At 42.9% G+C, this 26,012-nt stretch overlaps 1 protein-coding gene across 6 annotated transcripts in view; it reads right to left on the bottom strand.

Annotated features, from left to right (window-relative positions):
* Window positions 1-15,221, bottom strand: part of LOC133564415 (uncharacterized) — a 211,266-nt gene extending 196,045 nt beyond the window's left edge. For all 6 annotated transcript variants that reach the window (XM_061918734.1, XM_061918735.1, XM_061918732.1 and 3 more), the window contains exon 1: window positions 14,929-15,221. The gene's annotated coding sequence lies outside the window, so the exon portion shown is untranslated. The remainder of the gene's footprint in view (window positions 1-14,928) is intronic.
* Window positions 15,222-26,012: the final 10,791 nt, after the last annotated feature.

Here is a 26,012-nt window from a genome sequence, read left to right as displayed (position 1 = left end):
CCGGAGTTCCTTAAGGCTCTGGATGCTGTGGGGCTGTCTTGGTTGACAAGACTCTGCAGCATCGCGTGGACATCGGGGGCGGTACCTCTGGATTGGCAGACCGGGGTGGTAGTCCCTCTCTTTAAAAAGGGGGACCGGAGGGTGTGTTCCAACTATCGTGGGATCACACTCCTCAGCCTTCCCGGTAAGGTTTATTCAGGTGTACTGGAGAGGAGGCTACGCCGGATAGTCGAACCTCGGATCCAGGAGGAACAGTGTGGTTTTCGTCCTGGTCGTGGAACTGTGGACCAGCTCTATACTCTCGGCAGGGTTCTTGAGGGTGCATGGGAGTTTGCCCAACCAGTCTACATGTGCTTTGTGGACTTGGAGAAGGCATTCGACCGTGTCCCTCGGGAAGGTCTGTGGGGGGTGCTCAGAGAGTATGGGGTATCGGACTGTCTTATTGTGGCAGTCCGATCCCTGTACGATCAGAGTCAGAGCTTGGTCCGCATTGCTGGCAGTAAGTCGGACACGTTTCCAGTGAGGGTTGGACTCCGCCAAGGCTGCCCTTTGTCACCGATTCTGTTCATAACTTTTATGGACAGAATTTCTAGGCGCAGTCAAGGCATTGAGGGGTTCCGGTTTGGTGGCCGCGGGATTAGGTCTCCGCTTTTTGCAGATGATGTGGTCCTGATGGCTTCATTTGGCCGGGATCTTCAGCTCTCACTGGATCGGTTCGCAGCCGAGTGTGAAGCGGCCGGAATGAGAATCAGCACCTCCATGGTTCTCTCCCGGAAAAGGGTGGAGTGCCATCTCCGGGTTGGGGAGGAGACCCTGCCCCAAGTGGAGGAGTTCAAGTACCTAGGAGTCTTGTTCACGAGTGGGGGAAGAGTGGATCGTGAGATCGACAGGCGGATCGGTGCGGCGTCTTCAGTAATGCGGACGTTGTATCGATCCGTTGTGGTGAAGAAGGAGCTGAGCCGGACGGCAAAGCTCTCAATTTACCGGTCGATCTACGTTCCCATCCTCACCTATGGTCATGAGCTTTGGGTCATGACCGAAAGGATAAGATCACGGGTACAAGCAGCCGAAATGAGTTTCCTCCGCCGTGTGGCGGGGCTCTCCCTTAGAGATAGGGTGAGAAGCTCTGCCATCCGGGAGGAACTCAAAGTAAAGCCGCTGCTCCTCCACATCGAGAGGAGCCAGATGAGGTGGTTCGGGCATCTGGTCAGGATGCCACCCGAATGCCTCCCGAGGGAGGTGTTTAGGGCACGTCCAACTGGTAGGAGGCCACGGGGAAGACCCAGGACACGTTGGGAAGACTATGTCTCCCGGCTGGCCTGGGAACGCCTCGGGATCCCCCGAGAAGAGCTAGACGAAGTGGCTGGGGAGAGGGAAGTCTGGGCTTCCCTGCTTAGGCTGCTGCCCCCGCGACCCGACCTCAGATAAGCGGAAGAAGATGGATGGATGGATGGATTTTGTTTTGCCAGGTTGTGTTTATGAATGTCTATCATATGTTCTGTATCAACAAGTAAATTCAATGTCAAATATGATGTTGATATTTTCGAGTGTCCACACTTGTGATTTCAAGGCAGTAATTTTAAGTTTACAAGAATAAATTACTGCGATGAGGTGGCGACTTGTCCAGGGTGTACGCTGCCTTCCGCCCGATTGTAGCTTAGATAGGCACCAGCGCCCCCCGCAACCCCAAAGGGAATAAGCGGTAGGAAGTGGATGGATGGAAGAATAAATTAAGTTGTATAGGAACCTGTGTTAGTGTCCATTTTTAAGACAGGTTGTCTTAAAAAATAAAAAGAAAAGTGATGTGATAATTAGATATACGCTTGCAGCGTGGTGACGCACTAGTGGACAATGTTAGAACAGTTACGCCAGATGCATGAGACAGGTGCATGCAAGCGATGTTGATGGTTAAAGCATCCAAATCCATCTAACCGTCTCAATATTGAACCAGCAACAAAGTACACCTACAAACATTACAAATGTGACCTCGGAGTAAGTTAAGGTAACGTGCAAAGTTCCCCAGGGTTCTGTTCTTGGCCCAGCACTCTTCAGCATCTATATGCTGCCGCTCGGTGACATCATATGTAAATACGGTGTTAGCTTTCACTGTTATCCTGATGACACCCAACTCTACAGCCCCTAAAGCTGACCAACACGCCGGATTGTAGTCACCTGGAGGCGTGTTTTAAAGAAAATAAACAATGGATGTCCGCTAACTTTTTTCAACTCAACGTTAAGAAAACGGATATGCTGATTTTTGGTCCTGCGAGACACCGACACATATTTAATAATACCACCTTAACATTTGACAACCAAACAATTACACAAGGCGACGCGGTAAAGAATCCGGGTATTATCTTCGATACAACACTCTCGTTTGAGTCACACATTAAGTGTTACTAAAACGGCCTTCTTTCATCTTTGTAATATCGCTAAAATCCATTCCATTTTGTCCACCAGCAACGTAAAGATTATTATTCATGCGTTCATTGCTAGACTTTTGACAAAAACATGAAAGTTTGATCATATTACACCTATACTGGCTCACCTGCAGTGGTTTCCTGTGCACTTAAGATGTGACTTTAAGGTTTTACTACTTACATATAAAATACTACATTGACTAGCTCCATCCTATATTGCCGATTGTATTGTACCATAGGTCCCGGCAAGAAATCTGCGTTCAAAGAACTCCGACTTATTAGTGATTCCCAGAGCCCAAAAAAAGTCTGCGGGCTTTAGAGCGTTTTCTATTCGGGCTCAAGGACTCTAGAATAACCTCCTGGTAACAGTTAGAGATCAGTTGAGGATGTTTCTGTGCTGCTGACTTGCCTCCACCCAAGACGATCAACGGCTCGCCCCACTATGGACTGGACTGTCACACTATGATCTAGATCCACTCGACTTCCATTGCACCATTCACCCAGGAGAGTGTGTTAAATAAATAAATTAGAAATGGGTTGTACTTGTATAGCGCTTTTCTACCTTCAAGGTACTCAAAGCGCTTTGACACTACTTCCACATTTACCCATTCACACACACATTCACACACTGATGGAGGGAGCTGCCATGCAAGGCGCTAACCAGCACCCATCAGGAGCAAGGGTGAAGTGTCTTGCTCAGGGCACAACAGACGTGACGAGGTCGGTACTAGGTGGGGATTGAACCAGGGACCCTCAGGTTGTGCAAGGCCACTCTATCACTGCGCCACGCCGTCCCGTTCCCCCATCTGCTGTCCCTTCCAAGGTTTCTAATTGTAATCCTATCGAGTTGAGTTTTTTCTTGCCCTGATGTGGGATCTGAGCGAAGAATGTCGTTGTGGCTTGTGCAGCCCTTTGAGACACTTGTGATTTAGGGCTATATACATAATCTTTGATTGATTGTTTGGTTAATATATCATGTAGTAACATTGATAGCAACATTCAGTATTTACGTATTTTGCAAATTTTAAACATATGCGGCGCATTAATATCAAAAATGCATCAAAACGTTTGTGTTTTTTCTCTTCATAACTGATTATTGCTCACTGCAGACTTTATGAGAGCCAACAAACATAAAAAAACATCACTTACCATTACAGGTATGCTGTCATTAGAATGCCGACTCCAAGGAAGTTCATATATTCCCATTTAAAGTAGTAATGACTCATAATCCTCGCAAAGAAATGGGGTGGGGGGACGGATGCGAACAAGCGCTTTCTAGCCAGTTCCAGGCCCTACTTTAAATGGCTGTTGAAGTGTACCAACTTGTCAAAGTATCTACTCAGATGTCTTTTGTGCAGGTGAGAGGCATGATTTATGATCTCTAATAAACTTACAGGGAGCAAGGAATCAGTAGACCACGCGATGATGTAAATATCGGCACAAACGTTTGTGACCACGGTTCAGCTGCATTAGCGAATTAGCGCTTGTCTGCATTAGCGCTTATAATAAAAATTGTGACAATTCGGTGGCATCGTGGTGCGAGAGGTGCTCTTCCTGGATGCAGTTTGGGCTCGGACACAGCGTACAGGTGAGAATAAAGTATTTATTTAACTAAAAACAGGCTGATAACAAAAACACTGGGTCTCAAAAGCAAAATAAGGAGCTAACTAGCATTAGTGCTGGGTGAACAAAAGGCAGCTAAGCGCTAAAGCATTAGCGAGTACACTAAAGGAAAAAAGGAGGCTAAACGTGGAAGCTAGCGAATACAAAATACATGAAAACCGAGTCATCACTTGTGAACACAACTGTATGTAGCACAGACTAAGAGAAAATAACGAGTAAATGAAACAGGCCGGTTAAATAGTGTCTCTAATGAAAAACAGGTGTGCAAACAAAGGCAGGTGAACGAATCAAGTCGCCATGGTGACAAAAACAAACAAGGAAGTGCACAAACCAAGAATCGGAAGAGTCAAACAATAAACAAACAACACAACAGACTCAAAAACCAAAACCATACATGATCCGGGAGGCGGATCATAACAAAAAATATCACTAATACTTGGTTAATATTCAAATCATGAAATGGAAATAGAGTATTGTTGCCGTTTTTGGGATATTTATTGAATGGATTTTATGGGCACAATAGTGGAGTTCCAGTTGGCTCCGCTGTAACAAGACTTTTATACAGAATTTGTTTTTTTTTTTAAAGCCATCCGACGTTGTCTTTTGTAATGACTGTGAACAATAGGCAAAATAAAATAAAAAACTAAAGTGCAGCTACCCATTAAGGCCACCAAAAATAACGAAAGTCTTTAAATTATCCGCCATTTTTTTAAAAGAACATTCCACTTTAATTTGTGCTTTCACCAAACCCCTAAATGAATATGTAAAATGTTCTACTACATTTTACATTCAGAGAGTTCCATCCATCCATCCATCCATTTCCTACCGCTTATTCCCTTTTGGGGTCGCGGGGGGCGCTGGCCCCTATCTCAGCTACAATCGGGCAGATGGCGGGGTACACCCTGGACAAGTCGCCACCTCATCGCAGGGCCATTCAGAGAGTTTAGACGCAAAAACAAATCTATTGTCTTTGTTTTGAGTAAATCATGTTTTATGTGGCACTTTTCTTGAAACAGCCAATCCAGCTGAAATTGTATTAATTTAGTAAAATGTTTTAATATTTCCATCCATCCATCCATCAATCCATTTTCTTACAGCTTATTCCCTTTGGAGTTGTTTTAGCAAAAACAGATAACTCCAAACTATGTTTTTTTGCAAACAGACTAATCCTATCTGGGGGTTTGCATTGACCACTCCATTATGACCTCATTACATTGACAGCTGCATCACAAGACAACAACAGCAAAGTAAACACACAATTCAGTTCCTCATTCGAGAGAGTCGTGGCTACACATGTATCCTGCACATTTTGCACACAAGCAATAGATACTCCTTGCCCACTGGGTGTGATTTTTTCTTGCCCTTATGTGGGTTCTTCCAAGGATGTCGTAGTCATAGTGGTTTGCACAGTCCTTTGACACATTTGTGATTTAGGGCTATATATATTGATTTATTGATTGACAATTTTTGCGACTGTACTGTGTCGACTTTTCATGCTCAGGGCTAAGATTTATGAGCGCGGCATCTCTTTTTGCGACCAGTAGGCGAGGGCAACACACACTCACTGATTTTGTCAAAGTTACTCATTATTGATGCTTTAATTAGTTACAAATCACAGCAAAACAGACACAAAGTGAGCAAACATGGGCACTGATGTTGGATGACTTCATCAAATTTGGATGCATTGATTGGTCTGGGGGTTTGTTTGTTTGTGCCAAAGAAAGAGCATGGTGATAGTCAGTTTCTTTACTAAAATGGAATATTCAACAGTAAAATGCAAAAGATAAGTCAGAGTTTTTTGTTTTTTGGGGGGGGAGGGGGTGGGGGTATGGGGGTTTGATTTTACCTCCTGGTAGAGAATGGTGTACTCACAGCTCAAATGGCGTTCATCAGATTTTGGGCCTGAATTCTTCATCTGGTCCCTAATCATAACTTGTGAGTGAAAACTTTACTTACATCAGTAGTCCAAGCGTTAACCGTTTGTGAAGTTCTGCAGAAAATCTCTCATTGGTGGTTGCAGGGAGAAATAGCCATCTGTTACCACAAGGGGTGTCTTAGAATAGTCGACTATTTGACGTTTTGATTTGATGGAATCTGATCTCACAGTTGAATGAAACCCCTCCTCCCTCTGCGGGAGGAAGGCGAGTTGAGTCCCACTGGTCGCTTGCTGGGCTCGCTTAACTTTTTTACTAGGAGCACCAGTGCCACTAAACGAAAAAATGCTGGGGTACAGAAAAAATGGGAACAATATGAAATGTCTTAAATAACAAAATGTTCATATGAACACTCAAACAACGTACACAGTAACACACATGTGCACTATATGTAAACATGCGGACTTGGACTGGACTGGGACATCCGGCCCTGGATTTTGATCCAGACCGGCCCACGACAATGTGTGGGCAATTATTGTGCCAACTCACACTATTGATGTACATACACAAACAAACCCTTAATAAGACCACTCTACTGAACAACATCCTTTTATATTCTGGAGCTTTGAATAAATGAATGATAAATACACAATGGGTTCCTTAATTGCTCTTAAAACAGTTACTTGAGTAAGGATTTAAGATTGTTGACAAACATTCATAAGTGCTTCACTGGTGATATTGTACAAACCCCGTTTCCGTATGAGTTGGGAAATTATGTTAGATGTAAATATAAACGGAATACAATGATTTGCAAAACCTTTTCAACCCATATTCAATTGAATGCACTACAAAGACAAGATATTTGATGTTCAAACTCATAAACTTTTTTTTTTGGTAAATAATAATCAAGTTAAAATTTCATGGCTGCAACACGTGACAAAGTAGTTGGGAAAGGGCATGTTCACCACTGTGTTACGTCACCTTTTCTTTTAACAACACTCAGTAAACATTTGGTAACTGAGGAAACTAATTGTTGAAGCTTTGAAAGTGGAATTCTTTCCCATTCTTGTTTTATGTAGAGCTTCAGTCGTTCAACAGTCCGGGGTCTCCGCTGTCGTATTTTAAGCTTCATAATCCGCCACACATTTTCGATGAAAGACAGGTCTGGACTGCAGGCGGGCCAGGAAAGTACCCGCACTCTTTTTTTTACAAAGCCACACTGTTGTAACACGTGCTGAATGTGGCTTGGTATTGTCTTGCTGAAATAAGCAGAGGTGTCCATGAAAAAGACGGCGCTTATATGGCAGCATATGTTGGTCCAAAACCTGTATGTACCTTTCAGCATTAATGGTGCCTTCACAGATGTGAAAATTACCTATGCCTTGGGCACTAATGCACCCCCATACCATCACAGATAATGGCTTTTGAACTTTGCGTCAATAACAGTCTGGATGGTTCGCTTCCCCTTTGGTACTGATGACACGATGTCGGATATTTCCAAAAATAATTTGAAATGTGGACCTGTCAGACCAGAGAACACTTTTCCACTTTGCATCAGTCTATCTTAGATGGTCTAGGGCCCAGAGAAGCCAGGTGGGTTTCTGGATGTTGTTGATGAATGGCTTTCGCTTTGCATAGTAGAGCTTTAACTTGCACTTACAGATGTAGCGACAAACTGTATTTAGTGACAGTGGTTTTCTGAAGTGTTCCTGAGCCCATGTGGTGATATCCTTTGGAGATTGATGTCGGTTTTTGATACAGTGCCATCTGAGGGATCGAAGGTCACAGTCATTCAATGTTGGTTTCCATGTTGCCATGCCGCTTACATGGAGTGATTTCTCCAGATTCTCTGAATCTTTTGATGATATTATGGACCGTAGATGTTGAAAACCCTACATTTCTTGCAATTGCACTTTGAGAAACGTTGTTCTTAAACTGTTTGACTATTTGCTCAAGCAGTTATTAACAAAAGGGTTTTTTTGGGAAGCTGTTTTTATACCCAATTATGGCACCCACCTGTTCCTGATTAGCCTGCACACCTGTGGGATGTTCCAAATAAGTGTTTGATGAGCATTCCTCAACTTTATCAGTATTTATTGCCACTTTTCCCAACTTCTTTGTCACATGTTGCTGGCATCAAATTCTAGAGTTAATGATTATTTGCACAAAAACAAAATGTTTATCAGTTTGAACATCAAATATGTTGTCTTTGTAGCATATTCAACTGAATATGGGTTGAAATTGATTTGCAAGTCATTGTATTCCGTTTACATTTACATCTAACACAATTTCCCAACTCGTATGGAAACAGGGTTAGTACTTTCCATGTCGCTTATCAAACATCTAGTTATAAAAAATAGAGTATGGAGTATGGTATGGATATGGTTTGAGGCAGGTTACGTGCAAAATAGAAAATGCAAGACATTAGAAGGTTCACTAGTTGGCAAAAGTATTGTAAACAATAATACTAGAAAAAAAATGTCAGTACAAATTTTGATGGGCCTGCTATCTGTTCTGTGAACCACTGGCATGGGGTTGATTGAAGCTAAAAACCAAGCATAAAACGTTAGCATGTTGTAATTGGTAACACTGAGAATATTTGCAAGATGCATAAAGTGAGATGAATGGCTGCAAATTTAGCTAAAGTAGTTAGCATGCTATTGTTAGCATGTGTCAACTGTTGGCATGTGTCAAGTATTAAGTTATATGAGTAAGGCTGCAAAATTAGCTGTTTCACATTCACTGACTGAAGTTAGCAATATATTTATGTTTATATTTATATTTAAATTAGGGTTGTCCTGATACCAATAGTTTGGTACGGGTACCAAAATGTATGTCGATATAATAAAGGGGATCACAACAATTTATTTATTGGCTTCAATTTTACTGAAAATCTTACGATACAATAAACATACCGTATTTCCTTGAATTGCCGCCGGGGCGCTAATTAATTTAAAACGTCTTCTCACTCCGGCGTTTACCAAAGGCATGCGGTAAAGGCAAGCATGCGCTAATTATTTTAAAATCCCTTCTCACTTTGGCGCTTACCAAAAACTTGCAGTTAATTTAGGCCTGCGCTTATAAAATTTGAGTGTATTGTACGGATACCATCATGAAAAGCACATTTACCGGTAATGAACTTAATTCGAAACATTTCTTCACAAAAAAAAAGAAATCTTTGACATCAATATTTATGGAATGTGTCCACAAAAAATCTAGCTGTCAACACTGGATATTGCATCGTTGCATTTCTTTTCACAGTTTATGATTCATATTTTGTTGAGGTGTTATTCAGTGCATATATTTATAAAGTATTTTTAAATTGTTGCTATTTTTAGAATATTTCTAAAAAATCTCACGTACCCCCTGGCATACCTTCAAGTACCCCCAAGGGTATGCGTACCCCCATTTGAGAACCAAAGCATTAAATTGTATATATCATACAGTGAAATGTGAGTGTTTGAATTAAATGATATTACCTGTGCAACCACCAGGAATGACAGCCATTTTTGTGCTCATGGTCCTTAGCACAGCCTTTGTGGGGTCCTGGATGTAGCATCTGAACGCATCCCACACCAATAGACGTGGGCGGAAAGCAATCCGGCCCCATACATCACGAAGCCCTTTGGTGCATCAGGTCTTCATTCATCCACCCATTTTTAAACATTGCCACTACAACACCGCTTATTTTGTCCGCTTCCCGATCCCTTCGCACTCCCTTGAAGACAATGAACGGCTTCAGCTTTTGTCCATTGGCCTTTGCCGATAAACACACAGTCACGCATGACTTCTCACGGCCCGTGGATTTGATTGGGATGCTTTTGGTACCAGTCAGATCCACCGTCATATCTCCCGGAATATCCAACCAAATTGGCGTCTCGTCCATTGCGCCAATCATGTCGAGTGTGAAGCTGTTTTCGATAAGCAGGGATCGGACATACAGAATAAAGTCAATCAATTTTGGAATGACTTTTTCCGGAATGGCTTGACTAACAGTCGTTCTCTCTCTCAGAGTAACGAGTCTGACAAAGAAGTTTTGGAGCCATCCCCTACTCCCAACAAAAGTTCCTGTTGTCGCATTGTCACGGATACTGGCGTCATTTCTCCATAAATCCATTGCTTTCACTTGAACCATTTTCCTCGTTACTCTTAGTCTCTCACGGCGCTGCTTCACAATCCATTCTAGCAAAATATGCTCCATTGCCTCACTTACCACTTGTCGGCCTGCGCCTTTCAACCTTTTCCTCTCACTTCCGCACTTCCCGATTCGTATTCCGCCATCAGCTTCCCTTCCGTACTACACCAATCTCTTATTCTGCGAGTATCGACTCCAAACTTTTGAGCAGTTCCCTCCTTACTGTTTTTTTTGGCATATTGAATAGCTTTGACCTTAAATCCTACTGAATAGCTCTTTATTTTCTTTCCTTTATGCGGTTTACTTGAATGATACACTGCCAAACTAAATGATATCAGAGGAGCATGCAAGTATAATACAAGCAGTTAATGGAGACCTGGTGGTTATGGTTATAGTTTTTTTCAAACATACATAGTTACAGTTTGGTACATCACATGTTCAGTTTTACATTTTAACATGTTTTTTTTGATTGATTGATTGATACTTTTATTAGTAGATTGCACAGTACAGTACATATTCCGTACAATTGAGCACTAAATGGTAACACCCGAATAAGTTTTTCAACTTGTTTAAGTCGGGGTCCACGTTAATCAATTCATGGTAATGTCCATAATGAGTAGAAAAAGCAGAGCTCTATCAAGCCAGACTGGAGCACATGAAATGTAATATTGATAACAAATTACAAATGAGTTGGGACATTGTGTTAGATATTCAGTTGAATATGCTACAAAGACAACATACCGTATTTCTTTGAATTGCCGCCGGGGCGCTAATTAATTTAAAACCTCTTCTCACTCCTGCGGTTACCAAAGGCATGCGGTAAAAGTCAGCATGCGCTAATTATTTTAAAACCTCTTCTCACTCCGGCACTTACCAAAAGCATGCAGTAAACATTTGAGTGTTATGTAAGGATGCCATCACGAAAAGCACATTTAATTAAAAAAAACAAAAAACGTTATTATGGTCTTACCTTTATGTAACGCATGTGTCAAATACATACATACATTTGTGGAGACTATTAGGCTCTTGCCTTTCCATTTACTCTTTGCGCGCTTCCTAGTCACGTGACCGTGACAAGGAAGCGCGCAATCAGCTGTAACTGTATGCCGGTAGCAGAAATTGACTGGTATGCTCTTTGCTCTATTTACTCTTCGGGAACTCGGTGCTAGACCACCAAGTTCCCACGCCACCAACTCCAGCGTGCCCTGCCTGTCTGTCGGACCGTCGGCTCCACAGACAAACAGGGCTTACTGTTCTTTTTAGCATACCGGCCATCTTAGTGCCGTCTTTTTCATGGAGACCCCTGCTTATTTCAGCAAGAAAATGCCAAGCCACATTCAGCACGCTACAACAGCGTGGCGTCTTAAAAAAAGAGTGTGGGTACTTTCCTGGCCCGCCTGCCATCCAGACCTGTCTCCCATCGAAAATGTGTGGCGCATTATGAAGCGTAAAATACGACAGCGGAGACCACGGACTGTTGAACGACTGAAGTTCTACATAAAACAAGAATGGGAAAGAATTCTACTTTCAAAGCTTCAACAATTAGTTTCCTCAGTTCCCAAACGTTTATTGAGTGTTGTTTAAAGAAAAGGTGTTGTAACACAGTGGTGAACATGCCCTTTCCCAACTACTTTGTCACGTGTTGCAGCCATGAAATTATAAGTTAATTATTATTTGCAAAAAAAAAAGTTTATGAGTTTGAACATCATATATCTTGTCTTTGTAGCATATTCAACTGAATACTGAATATGGGTTGAAAAAGATTTTCAAATCATTGTATTCGGTTTATATTTACATCTAACACAATTTCCTAACTCATATGGATACGGGGTTTGTATATTTACAGATGAATGTGTGTGGACTAGAATACCTTTGTGTGCATATTGTGACCTACATTAAGCTGAGAAGCTTTGGGAGCATGAATAAGAATGTGTGTGTGTGTGTGTGTGTGTGTGTGTGTGTGTGTGTGCGTGCGTGCGTGCGTGTGTGTGCGCACGCACTGAGTAAAAATACTTGTGTGGGTGCAAAAGACAAAGGATACGGAATCAGAGATCATGTACGCGCACGTAGGCATGGCTGCCATGTTTATGTGACCACAAGACACACACACATTGCATCATCTTCAACACTGCAACAATCACACATTTATTAACACTCACATCACAAATATTCTTACTTGACCTTTTATTGTTGTTAATTTACTGTAATGAAAAGAGTCACAAAAGATGAACACGTAACATGACTGTATAGAAAATATGTAGGTTTATGCAAGTAAAATGACAAAATATAGTTGTTCTATTAATATTGAATATTTGTTAATGTCCACTAGAGTCCAACCCTAACATAAAAATACTATTACTGTACATGATGAACATACTGTCTTACTTGAACACTTGTCTCAATGTACTTTGTACTATTGTAGTTTTCAGTGAGATAAAACTTGTGCTGCAGTACTTTTTACTTCTAAAAATTTTGTCGACGGACGTTGGTACTGAAATATCCAAATACTAAGGCTGTCACATGTTTTCATCTGATTAATAATAATAATTTACTTGTATGCACGTACTTCACTTAAAACCTTTGGTACATAAGTATGTGGAATTAAATGATAAAATGGATTAAACAATGACATTTAAAAAAGCATAATTTGATTCATTTGCATGTTCTCCCCGTGACAGCATGGGATTTCTCTGGGGACTCTGGCTTCCTCCCACCTTCAAAGACATGCACCTGGGGATAGGTTGATTGGCAACACTAAATGGTCCCTAGTGTCTAAATGTGAGTGTGAATGTTGTCTGTCTATCTGTGTTGGCCCTGCGATGAGATGGCGACTTGTCCAGGATGTACCCCCCTTCCGCCCGAATGCAGCTGGGATAATAATAAGTGAATGTCTCGTCTGGGTCGCATGGTTGGTGGTCGTGTCCCGAAGATGCAGAAAGGACGGCAGGAAGGCGCGTGCCGGTAAGATGCCTATTTATTTATAATAAGCAAGGTCAATAACACAAAAATGTACGGTGGTACGGGAAACTGGCAGAGCTTAACACAAGAACGAGCAGGAGGCGAGTAACAAGTAGGAGTAACCAAATGCAAACTGTCGCATGAAGCAAGCAAGACTGCCCAGACAGAGTGTGGCACGAGGCAGGAATAAATAGCTCTCTGATTAGTGACCGAGAGCAGGTGAGCGTCTTGATCCCTAATCAGAGGCAGATGAAGAAAATCAGTACCAATGCCAATGAAGAAAACTAACAAAGGTGCTGAAACAGAAATAGATAACAACTCGGGATATACCAAACTAAACATATGACCCGGGCAATGGATCATGACATCTTATTTTGAGTTATATGTCTTATTTGCTATTAGTGTAATGTAATGACGATCAACAAATTTTGTCCTAGCACGATTTACATTTCCGGGTTAAGGAATGCCTTGTGAACAACATGCTCTCAATCCTTGTGCTACTCAATCTTCACAGAGAAAATCTCAAAATTACCAGTTTTTGGCAGAATAAATTTTTGATAGACTTCACGGAAGTATTTGGTCGAAGTATAGTGGTGGTATAGTGAGGGGGTGACAACCATAGCAAAGACACTTGGAGGATCCTCCAGGCTACAAATGAGTACTTTAATCTACAGTAGAATACTTTCAAGACTATTATATTGGGCGAAACGAGTGGTGAATATATAGGTGTTATTCCATTTTTAGATTGCTCTAATTATATTTCAAAACTTATTTGGAAGATCCAAAACTGTGTTTGCTCTACTTATGAAAGTATTTGCTTTATTAAAAGGGTCCTTTTATGCAAAACCAAATGTTCTTATCTGTTGGTACCTGTTTTTGTGTATTTAGGATCCCTAATAGTCCCTAACATTTGAAATCGAACCATGGAGGCACGACGGCGATATTTATAAAACAATCTTGCCTTCTTCAAAACGAGATGTTTTGAAATCGAGACCTTTGTGACATATTTTGCCTTAATTACATCGAGGATATCTCCATCAATGAGTTTGGTTCATCCAAAAAGATTTGCGAGACATCATGGCTGATGGGGTGGAGATATAGTCGAAGGGCTCGGCCTTGGCTTGGAGAAGGACTTTGGCATGTAAATAAGACGGCCCGCAAAAATGCGAATCCTGGGGAGGCAGTCAGAAAGTAGCTTGAAAATGGTCTGTAAACCTAAATCTATGCAACATTTGGATAAAAGCACCAGCATTTAATGGTACGTAGACTACAGGGAAGTGTTTAAATGGAGAATAAAATCATAATGCCCCTTTAAATAATCATTTTAATTTGCGAACATGTGTCTATTTCGGTCATGTCCACTACCAACCACGATAAACGAGGGACGACTGCATCAGACTTTTATTGCAATACTTTTTAGTATTCAGTAACTAAGAGATATTTACTTTGAGGTATACGTGATCATCCATCATAAAAAGCATTTCCTGTTTATTTAGGAATAGACATTTACAGGAAAAGATATATGCATTTTGAAAACAATAATAAAAAAAGAAGTGAAAGTGCTGTAAAAACAGTTCCAATATTTCTAATTAAAATGTGCAATTTTATGACCTCTGTGTGACCTCTGGTCAAACTGTGAGACCTTTAGTGAGGAAATGCTTCAGGACAAGAACTAAAGATAAAAATGTCATACAATATGGGAATTTTTCCAAACTGCTCCTTGATTCAGGTGAATCAAGTGTGAAGAAAAGCTAAAAGGTTTAAAGGAGCAAAAGGGACATAAATAATTGATTCGTGTCTTTGGGGTGTGCTTAGCTTACTTTCTAAGCTCATTAATTGTATTTCATTTTTTTAATAACAAATATACAACATCCTTCCTGCTGCAATACTAATCAGAGCTCATGTGTGCCATCCTTACCTTGCTAGTGCAGATGGATGTCAGCAGAGGAATGCTCGGTGAGGCACGTCCACATCGCAGCAACCACAATCCGGGTCAGTGCTGCTGGATCCATCCTTCCAGTGTCACAGGCCCGCGTGGATTCCCGCATCACAAAACAAGGAGAAGATCCATGAGATTCTCACATCCACACACTGTGAAGAAAAGGAACATTCACAGCCTCCGTCAAGGAGTTTTCGTCTCCGCCTAATTGACTGCTCTATTGCTCTATTTTAGTCTCTCGTGCTTAACCATGTTTCCACCTCACTGCTCTCTCTCTCTGCTTCTCAGCCCTATCTCTCGCCCACAGGATTCTGAACATGTGTGAAGGGTGGGGTTTGGGGGCTGCAGCCTTCCTTGGTGGCATCCTATTTAATAGGTGCCACTGTTGGCACACTGGTGGATGTGCTGCCTAAAAACTCTATGTTTACACATCTTGCTGCAAGAAATGATACTTGGAAACCATGTCAAAAGCCGATAAAAAGAGTCTTTATTAAGAGACGTTTCCATATGAGTTGGGAAATTGTGTTACATGTAAATATAAACGGAATACATTGATTTGCAAATCATTTACAACCCATGTTCAGTTGAATATGCTAAGCGGCATGGCCGGAAACCAACAATGAATGACAATGACCTTCCATCCCTCAGACGGCACTGTATCAAAAACCGACATCAATCTCTAAAGGATATCACCACATGGGCACAGGAACACTTCTTGACTTGACCTAATCAGTGGTCTAGTGGTTAGAGTTTCCGCCCTGAGATCGGTAGGTTGTGAGTTCAAACCCCGGCCGAGTCATACTAAAGACTATAAAAAAGGGACTCATTACCTCCCTGCTTGGCACTCAGCATCAAAGGTTGGAATGGGGGGTTAAATCAACATAATGATTTACGGTCGCGGCACCGCTGTTGCCCACTGCTCCCCTCAACTCCCAAATGGAGAGGGCAAATTTCGTCACACCTAGTGTGTGTGTGACGACCATTGGTACTTAACTTTTCACTTCAGAAAACCAATGTCCCTAAATACAGTTCGTTGCTACATCTGTAAGTGCAAGTTAAAGCTCTACTATGCAAAGCGAAAGCCATTTATCAACAACATTCAGAACCCCCCTGGCTTCTCTCGGCCCTAGACCATCTAAGATAGACTGATGCAAAGTGGAAAAATGTTCTGTGGTCTGACAAGTCCACATTTCAAATTGTTTTTGGATATATTCGACATCGTGTCATTCGGACCACAGGGGAAGCGGACCATCCAGACTGTTATCGACGCAAAGTTCAAAAGCCAGCATTTGTGATGGTATAGGGGTGCATTAGTGGCCAAGGCATGGGTAACTTACACATCTGTGAAGGCACCATTAATGCTGAAGGGTACATATAGGTTTTGGAACAACATATGCTGCTTACTAAGCGGCATCTTTTTCATGGATGCCCCTGCTTATATCAGCAAGACAATGCCAAGCCACACTCAGCACGTGTTACAACAGCATGGCTTCGTAAAAAAAAGAGTGAGGGTACTTTCCTGGCCCGCCTGCAGTCCAGACCTGTCTCCCATCGAAAATGTGTGGCGCATTATGAAACGTAAAATACGACAGCGCAGACCCCGGACTGTTGAACGACTGAAGCTCTACATAAAACAAGAATGGGAAAGAATTCCCCTTTCATAACTTCAACAATTAGTTTCCTCAGTTCCCAAACGTTTATTGAGTGTTGTTAAAAGAAAAGGTGATGTAACACAGTGGTGAACATGCCCTTTCCCAACTACTTTGGCACGTGTTGCAGCCATGAAATTCTAAGTTAATTATTATTTGCAAAAAAAAAAAAAAGTTTATGAATTTGAACATAAAAATATATTGTTGTTGTAGTGCATTTAATTGAATATGGTTTGAAAAGGATTTGCAAATCATTGTATTCTGTTTATATTTACATCTAACACAATTTCCCAACTCATATGGAAACAGGGTTTGTATTAATAGGTTCTCAGTGCATTCATTAGCTTGCAATTGAACTGTTTAGTTTGTCTTAGAAGAAGTTTAGCCTCACATCCAAGTCGGCTTCATTTATTCATGATCATAAACTTAGATTGGTCGGATCCAGTTTTACACTTCGAATGGTCAGATCTGGTCTTAGACTTAGATTGGTCAGATCTAGCTTAGCCTTGGATTGGTCCCATCTAAGTTTTATTTCTTCGGTCAGTGGTTAACAAAATAAATAAACACTTTTACATAAACAAACAATTATACATTCATAAATCAAAAATGTTGCAGACCGAAAGGGTTTAGGCTGAAGTTGAACACTTAGTTAAACTGATAGTAAATGTTGTTTTATTTATTGATTAATTAAAAAGGATTAAAAACATAGATACAGAGTAAAAAATACACATTTGTTTTATTTAAAATATGATATTTGTGGAGAAGTGTTTTTTCTGATAATTTCTCGGTCCTGGTATGGGACATGGGACCTCGTGTAGGCAAAAAAGAAACAAGAGTGATGCTCGAGACACAGCGATAGCGAAAGTTCTTTGTTTTATAACTTTCAGCCAAGTTTTGTGGTTGTGTGCCATGGTTTGTCACAAGGAAAAGCCATTGTGTGTGTGTGTGTGTGTGTGTGTGTGTGTGTGTGTGTGTGCGCGTGCGTACGTGCGTGCGTGTGTGTGTGTGTGTTTGTGTGTGATTAGTGTTAAAAGACAGTAGTTCCAATGCAGAGCTGTAGACTGTGCTTTCGCTGCTTTTTACTAGCTTATTGAGTTTGTACAAAACCAACCTTGCTAAAAGACTGTACGCTGGGTTTTCTCCAACAACGCGGAATCACAGAGCTTGCAGCACTGGACAATGAGACAGATAGTTACAGCACTGGACAATGAGACAGACGGACATCAGATAGCACTCTGAGGGCCCCCGACACTCAAGGTACCTCTGGCTACTTGGGAGATGGAGAAGAGAGGTTTTGGACCAGGTGGTACCGCGCGCCTGCTCCGCCATTGAAGTCACACTGAAAACTGGGAGCAATCTTTGTCGGGAGAACACAAGGATATCACGGAGCTGGACAAGACATGTAATCTTATTGAATTAATACACTGACACAAGGTACCTTTCTTTGTTTTATTTTGCTCAAAGATAGAAGCGACTGATACGTTTTTGGTCTCACCGTACACAAGCATCGATACAGGCCTGCAACGCAGGGTGTATTTGAATGCCAGTTTTAGTTTAGTTATCCATCCATCCATCCATTTTCTTCCGCTTATCCGAGGTCGGGTCGCGGGGGCAACAGCCTAAGCAGAGAAACCCAGACTTCCCTCTCCCCAGCCACTTCGTCTAGCTCTTCCCGGGGGATCCCGAGGCGTTCCCAGGCCAGCCGGGAGACATAGTCTTCCCAACGTGTCCTGGGTCTTCCCCGTGGCCTCCTACCGGTTGGACGTGCCCTAAACACCTCCCTAGGGAGGCGTTCGGGTGGCATCCTGAGCAGATGCCCGAACCACCTCATCTGGCTCCTCTCGATGTGAAGGAGCAGCGGCTTCACTTTGAGTTCCTCCCGGATGGCAGAGCTTCTCACCCTATCTCTAAGGGAGAGCCCCGCCACACGGCGGAGGAAACTCATTTCGGCCGCTTGTACCCGTGATCTTATCCTTTCGGTCATGACCCAAAGCTCATGACCATAGGTGAGGATGGGAACGTAGATCGACCGGTAAATTTAGTTTAGTTATTACTAAGTAATCATTCTGGGTGAATAATATACTGTTGTTTCTGTGTTTGAACCGGGTAGTTTCCTTATACATTCCTGTTGAACTAGAGGAACTAATTTGCACTCTTAGCATTTTTTCATTTTCTTTATTGAGGGAAGGGGGGGCATTTTTTCATACTTTACCTGGTGTCTGGTGTTAATTTAATTTAGGTCGTTATGTCCGGTAGATTTTAGACTTTTGTGTCATAGTTGTGTCATCTTTCTGTGTGGAGTTTGCATGATCTACCAGTGACTGCGTGGGTTCCCTGCGGGTACTCCAGCTTCCTCCCACCTCCAAAGGCATACACCTGCAGACAGCTTGATTGGCAACACTTAATTGGCCCTCGTGTGTGAATGTTATCTGTCTATCTGGGTTGGCCCTGTGATGAGGTGGAGACTTGTCCAGGGTGTACCCCGCTTTCCAAATGCAGCTGAGAAAGGCTCCAGCCTCCCCCGTGACCCCAAAAGGGACAAGGGGTATAAAATGGATGGATTGATTGATATTAAGAGGCAGTAAAACAGATTCATATAGCCAAAGTGTATTGTTAAACTTACTACGACAATTTGGTGACATCAGTCTGTACAGGAAGAAACTGCAAAGAGAGCAGAGAGGGAGCAAAGATATTTATAGAAGAATGTGTGTAAATAAGCTCCTCTATTTTTATGCTTTTACCTGGATGTGTCCTGTTCTGTGGTCATGTTTTGTTTGGTTATGTTCATGTGGTTTTTGGACTCTATTAGTTCCTGTTTTTTGATACAATCTTGTTTGTTTTGGTTTTCATGGTGGCATGATTTTCACCTGCTGCTGGTGTTCGGACACTCGCACCTGTTGTCAATCATGACACAACTATTTAAGCCTGTAGTTACCAGATAGTCAGCCTGGCGACATTACTCCTGATACTCCCAATGATTACGCGGTCCATGCCATAGTGCTCACGCCATTGCTCTAGTGTTTTTGACTTTTTCACGCCACAGTAAGTGTTTTGTTTATGTCCATAGTTCAGGCTATGTGATAGAGTAATTAAATCATGTCTTTACCTTCACGCCTAGTCGATTTGCACCCCAGGAAAACACTCATCACAGCGAGCTGCGAGAGCCTCGCAGTAAGCTGCTCCAAAGTCCACGCTCTTAGACTTAGGTGGTTATGGTTATAGTTGTTTTCAAACATACATACAGTTACAGTTTGGTATATTCAGGGTTTCCCACACATTCATTTATTTGTGGCGGACCGCCACGAAAGAATTACGGCCGCTACAAGTATGATAAATAAATACATAAATAAATAATAAAGAAAAAACAAAAAAAATGTCTGGCTTTTGACTCGCTCGACAGCTCATAAAAGCAAGGCGACTCTGTCTGTGAATGGAGCTTGTAGTTACATATTATATAAATATGTAAATATTATATAAATATGTATATACATATGTAAATAAAGTGTTGTAATTATATTCCAACTCTGCGTTCTTCTTGGTCATCGCCGCTGCCCCACTCCCCTTAAAACCGCCCTACCCCACCCCCCACTCCCTCCGCCGCCAGACCACACCACCACAAATAGATGCCTGACCTGTGGGAAACACTGGGTATATCACATGTTTATAGTTTTTCTACATGTCCATAAGGAGTATAAAGAGCAGAACTCTATCAAGCCAGACAGGAGCACATGAAAAATAATTTTGATAACAAACGATATATAAAGATGAATGTGTGTGGACTAGAAACCTTTGTGTGCATACTGTGACCTACATTAAGCTGAGAAGCTTTAGAAGCATGCCTGGTGTCTGTGCGTGCATGTGTGAGTGTATGTATGTGTGTGTAAGTGTGTGTGTGCGCGCACTGAGTAAATATACTGATGTGGGTGCAAAAGTATGAGGGGCCGTTAGGGACATTATTCAGAATTACCTCTTACATACACTACTGAAATGCTCTCACATAAACAACTAAAATGCTCTCACATTAACAACTAAAATGCTCTCACATAAACAACTAAAATGTTTTACTCTCACGCACACACACACACCACTTGCGTGTGAGAGACAACAATTTTAGTACTATGTGTGGAAGGATTTCAGTAATATGTATAACAGCATCTTACCAGTGTATGTAAGAGCATCTTACCAGTGTATGTGAGAGCATTTCAATAGTGTGTGTAAGCGACATTGCATTCCGGTTCCGGTCACCAATAATGCCCGCCCCTTTTCATTTTTTTTTTTTTTTTTTCTAACTGCCGACAAGTAGCTTAACCGAGGCAGGAGCTCTACTTCATAAATTTAGGGCTCCAGCAAACAACAAGTTAGCAACTAGTGTTTCTGCGGCTCCTAAGAGTCTTACATCTATTGCAAACTTGCTGTTTGTCTCAGAGGAAACGGAAAAATTATACTGTCAAATGAGCTAATAATGTTTGCAGAGTTGTTGCTATGGTAACATGTCGAAATGTGAGTCACATCGTGGTACGTCAGTAGCTGATGGAATATATTAATACATTACATTTATTTAGCGCTTTTCTATGGACTAGATAAGGGGTCCCCAAACTCTGTCTAACATCCGGCCCGCTGAAATTAAATTTTTGTACTATTATTTAAGTTGTTTGTACTATTGTTTTATCTTCGACCCAACTCTCTCCTTTGAGTCACACATTAAAAGCGTTACTAAAATGGCCTTCTTTCATCTCCTATCTTGCCGATTGTATTGTACCATATGTCCCGGCAAGAAATCTGCGTTCAAAGGACTCTGGCTTATTAGTGATTCCCAAAGCCCAAAAAAAGTCTGCGGGCTATTGAGCGTTTTCATTTCGGGCTCCAGTACTCTGGAATGCCCTCCCGGTAAAAGTTCGAGATGCCACCTCAGTAGAAGCATTTAAGTCTCACCTTAAAACTAATTTGTATACTCTAGCCTTTAAATAAACTCAATTTTTAGACCAGTTGATCTGCCGTTTCTTTTCTTTTTCTCCTATGTCCCACTCTCCCTTGAGGAGGGGGTCCGGTCCGATTCGGTGGCCATGTACTGCTCGCCCGTGTATCGGCTGGGGACATCTCTGCGCTGCTGATCCGCCTCCGCTTGGGATGTTTTCCTGCTGGCTCCGCTGTGAACGGGACTCTCGCTGCTGTGTTGGATCCGCTTTGGACTGGACTCTTGCGACTGTGTTGATCCATTATGGATTGAACTTTCACAGTATCATGTTAGACCCGCTCGACATCCATTGCTTTCCTCCTCTCCAAGGTTCTCATAGTCATCATTGTCACCGACGTCCCACTGGGTGTGAGTTTTCCTTGCCCTTATGTGGGCCTACCGAGGATGTCGTAGTGGTTTGTGTTGTGGTTTGTGCAGCCCTTTGAGAAACTAGTGATTTAGGGCTATATAAGTAAACATTGATTGATTGATTGATTGATTGATAAAGCACAAAAAAAAACTTTGGGCTATAGAGCGTTCTCTGTTCGGGCTCCAGTACTCTGGAATGCCCTCCCAGTAACAGTTCGAGATGGCACCTTAGTAGAAGCATTTAAGTCTCAACTTAAAACTCATTTGTATACTCTAACCCAGGGGTCGGGAACCTTTTTGGCTCAGAGAGCCATGAAAGCCAAATATTTCAAAATGTATTTCCATGAGAGCCACATAAAATCTTTTAACATTGACTACAACTAAATGCATTAATTTTTAGATAAGACCAACATTTTTAGAGTATAATAAGTCTCTTATTCTTTTTAATAACATTGTTATTCTAAAGTTAACCAACAATAAATATAATACTTCTTACCATTAATGCGACATCTTGAACAGGTGCGGTGGTAAACGGATGGTTGGATTAAAATGCATGAGAATGTTTTATCATTTGAACGTTATTTTTAACACTGTGATTACCAGAGGAATTATTCATTACTTATCGTGTTAAGCATTGTCAGCTAAGATTCATCTGAGAGCCAGATGTAGTCATCAAAAGAGCCACATCTGGCTCTAGAGCCATAGGTTCCTTACCCCTGCTTTAACCTTTAAATAGACCCCCTTTTCAGACCAGTTGATCTTCCCTTTCTTTTCTTTTTCTCCTCTGTCCCACTCTCCCTTGCCGAGGGGGTCCGGTCCGATGGCCATGGATGAAGTACTGGCTGTCCAGAGTCGGGACCCAGGATGGACCGCTCGCCTGTGTATTGGCTGGGGACATCTCTGCGGTGCTTATCCACCTCCGCTTGGGATGGTTTCCTGTTGGCTCCACTGTGAACGGGACTCTCGCTGCTGTGTTGGATCCGCTTTGTTTGGACTCTCGCGGCTGTGTTGGATCCACAATGGATAGAACTTTCACTGTATCATCTTAGACACGCTCGACATCCATTGCTTTCCGTCCCCTAGGGGGGCGGGGGGGGGGGGGGGTGTTGCCCACATATGCGGTCCTCTCCAAGGTTTCTCATAGTCATCATTGTCACCGACGTCCCACTGGGTGTGAGTTTTCCTTGCCCTTATGTGTTGTGGTTTGTGCAGCCCTTTGAGACACTAGTTATTTAGGGCTATATAAATAATCATTGATTGATTGATTGATTGATTGAAAGTGCTGAGTCGGTCTGCATGAAGCCAAATATTTTGTCAAGAAAATGATTGCATATTGTTCTGTGTGGCACATTGAGACAAAAAAGTGTTGACTGACTGTCCAATAGTAACACGTCTTCCTTATTTTTGCATTTTTATGCATTTGTCTGAATCAAACAGAAAAATTGCTATTATTATTTTTTTTTTCTAAATCGTGCAGCCCTACTTTGATCATCTTTCCTTTGCAGCCAATAGACATTCATGTGCAATGATATTTAGTTTTGCACCTTATTTAACGACAGAACAAGAAGTTGGGGCGGCAAGGCGTAGTGGGTAGAGCGGCCGTGCCAGAAACCCGAGGGTTGCAGGTTCGCTCCCCGCCTATTGATATCCAAATCGCTGCCGTTGTATCCTTGGGCAGGACACTTCACCCTTGCCTCCGGTGCCGCTCACACTGGTGAATGAATGATGAATGAATAATAGGTGGTGGTCGGAGGGGCCGTAGGCACAAACTGGCAGCCACGCTTCTGTCAGTCCACCCCAGGGCAGCTGTGGCTACAGATGTAGCTTACCACCAACAGGTGTGAATGAATGATGGGTTCCCACTTCTCTGTGCGCGCTTTGAGTATCTAGTAATAGAAAAGTGTGATATAAATCTAATCCATTATTATTATTATAAGTGAAGTGAGTGATGTTCTTTTATTTTATCCAGTGAGAGACGATGCATGTAGGTGCCTTAAAACAGGTACACATGATTAAAATAATATTCTCCTTAATGAATGCTGTTTGTACATATAATGTACACATCATTGTACATACTGTATATCACTTTATTGATTTTTTAAAAATAATTTTAAATGATTAAGTATAATGTGTACATGTAATATATCACTGTATTTGATGCACATTAAGTATGAAGTACACATCAATTTACATCTAATATATCACTATATTATGTAATATATCACTATATTGATGCACAAATAAGCTACAATACTACAAACCCCGATTCCATATGAGTTGAAAAATTGTGTTAGATGTAAATATAAACGGAATACAATGATTTGCAAATCCTTTTTAACCCATATTTGTTACGTCTTCGAGGGTGCATGGCTGTGATTGTGGTGTTCCTTACCAACGCAGTGTGAAGGTAAGATTCAAGTTTTTAATAAATTAAAGGCAGGAACAAAAATACAAAACTGTAGACACTAGTAAGCGTGGAGCTAAACAAAACCAAAATGTCACCAAGGGTGAAAAACGAGGAACGCTAGTGTATCAAATCACTTTTGAGAGGAGAAAAAACAGGGGAAACGTAAACATTGCAAACATTGACTCAGCAACTACTGCTGGGTGACAGGAAAATATAAAGGGGAGTGAGTAACCTCAACACCTGGTGGGAACACTAAATGCTGAACTAAGACAGGTAAGGAGAATCAGTGCCCATGGAAACCAACAGAAAACAAGGTAAGAGGGTGCACCCAGGAAACAAACTATAACAGAAACATAACCAACATAAATCATGCCACGACCCGGGTAACGGATCATGACATAACCCCCCCATGTGACGGATACCAGACGTCCCAAACTAGAAAACCCTCCCCCGCCCCCTCAAAAAAAACTGAATAAATCCAAAGTCATGGGAGGTTGGAGGGAGGACTTGGCGGTGGGCCGCCAGGCCATGTGCCCCCGAAGCCACTGGGGACAAGCAATGTGGCGGCGGCAGGTAGATTGTCGCCACAATCGTCGAGGCTGGCAAACTCGGAACGGGCTTGTCTGTGGCCGTTGAGGTGGCGGATGAGACTGGCGCCAGAACCTCAGCAGTCTTTGAATCCTGCACCCAGGTCTGGGGCGTCGGTGCTGTTGGCGTCAAAGGCGTCCATGAATAGTCTAGAGACGAGAAGCTGGGCGGCGCCGTGGCGCGGCCCGCCGGACACGTGGAGGTGGGCACGTCGTAGGCGAGGCAGGCATGGAAGCAGCGGGAGGCATTGTCGTCGTGGAAGCAGCGGGAGGCGTTGCCGTCGTGGAAGCGGGAGGCGCGTGGAAGCAGCGGGAGGCGTCGGCGCCGTGGGCAAAGTCAGAGGCGGAGCAAGCGGCTCGTCTGTTGGTGTGGGCGGAGCAGGCGGCTCGTCTGTCGGCTCACCTGTCGGCATGGGCGGAGCAAGCAGCTCGTCTGCTGACGTGGGCGGAGCCAGAGGCGAGCAGGCGGCTCATCTGTCGGCATGGGCGGAGCAAGCGGCTCGTCTGCCGACGTGGGCGGAGCCAGAGGCGAGGCAGGCGGCTCGTCTGCCGGCATGGGCGGAGCCAGAGGCGGAGCAGGCAGCTCTTCTGCCTGCGTGGGCGGAGTCAGAGGCAAGGCAGGCGGTTCTTCCGCCAGCGTGGGCGGAGTCAGAGGCAATGCAGGTGTATGCGGACCTACTACCGAGCCAGACAGTTCCTCTCTCTCCAGCTCTTTCAGCACCCTCTGGTACCACTCCTTCATCCATGCTGCGCTGTACATCTCTGGAGGGTCCTGTGTGCTTTGCAGTGCTGGAGCAGGAGGTGGAGAAGATGGCGTTTGCAGGACCACCAGGGTTGATGGTGGCGTCAGAGTGGTAGGTGGCTGCAGAACTGAACAGGACTGTTCCTACCTCTCTAGCTCCTTCAGTACCCTCCCGGTACCATTCGTCCATCCACTCTGCGCTGTAATTCTCTGGCTGGTCCCCTTTGCTTTGAGGCCCTGGAGCAGGAAGTGGGGCCGAAGTCAACAGCGCCCTCGCTGGAAGAGAGGCAGGCATCAACACACCCTCAGGAAGTAAATTCCAGATGCTAGATGGATCTGGTGGGGGGGGCGGTTG

The sequence above is a fragment of the Nerophis ophidion genome, linkage group LG13, assembly GCF_033978795.1.
Source record: "Nerophis ophidion isolate RoL-2023_Sa linkage group LG13, RoL_Noph_v1.0, whole genome shotgun sequence".
Classification (NCBI taxonomy): Eukaryota; Metazoa; Chordata; class Actinopteri; order Syngnathiformes; family Syngnathidae; genus Nerophis; species Nerophis ophidion.
This window is presented reverse-complemented; position numbering and strand designations above follow the sequence as displayed.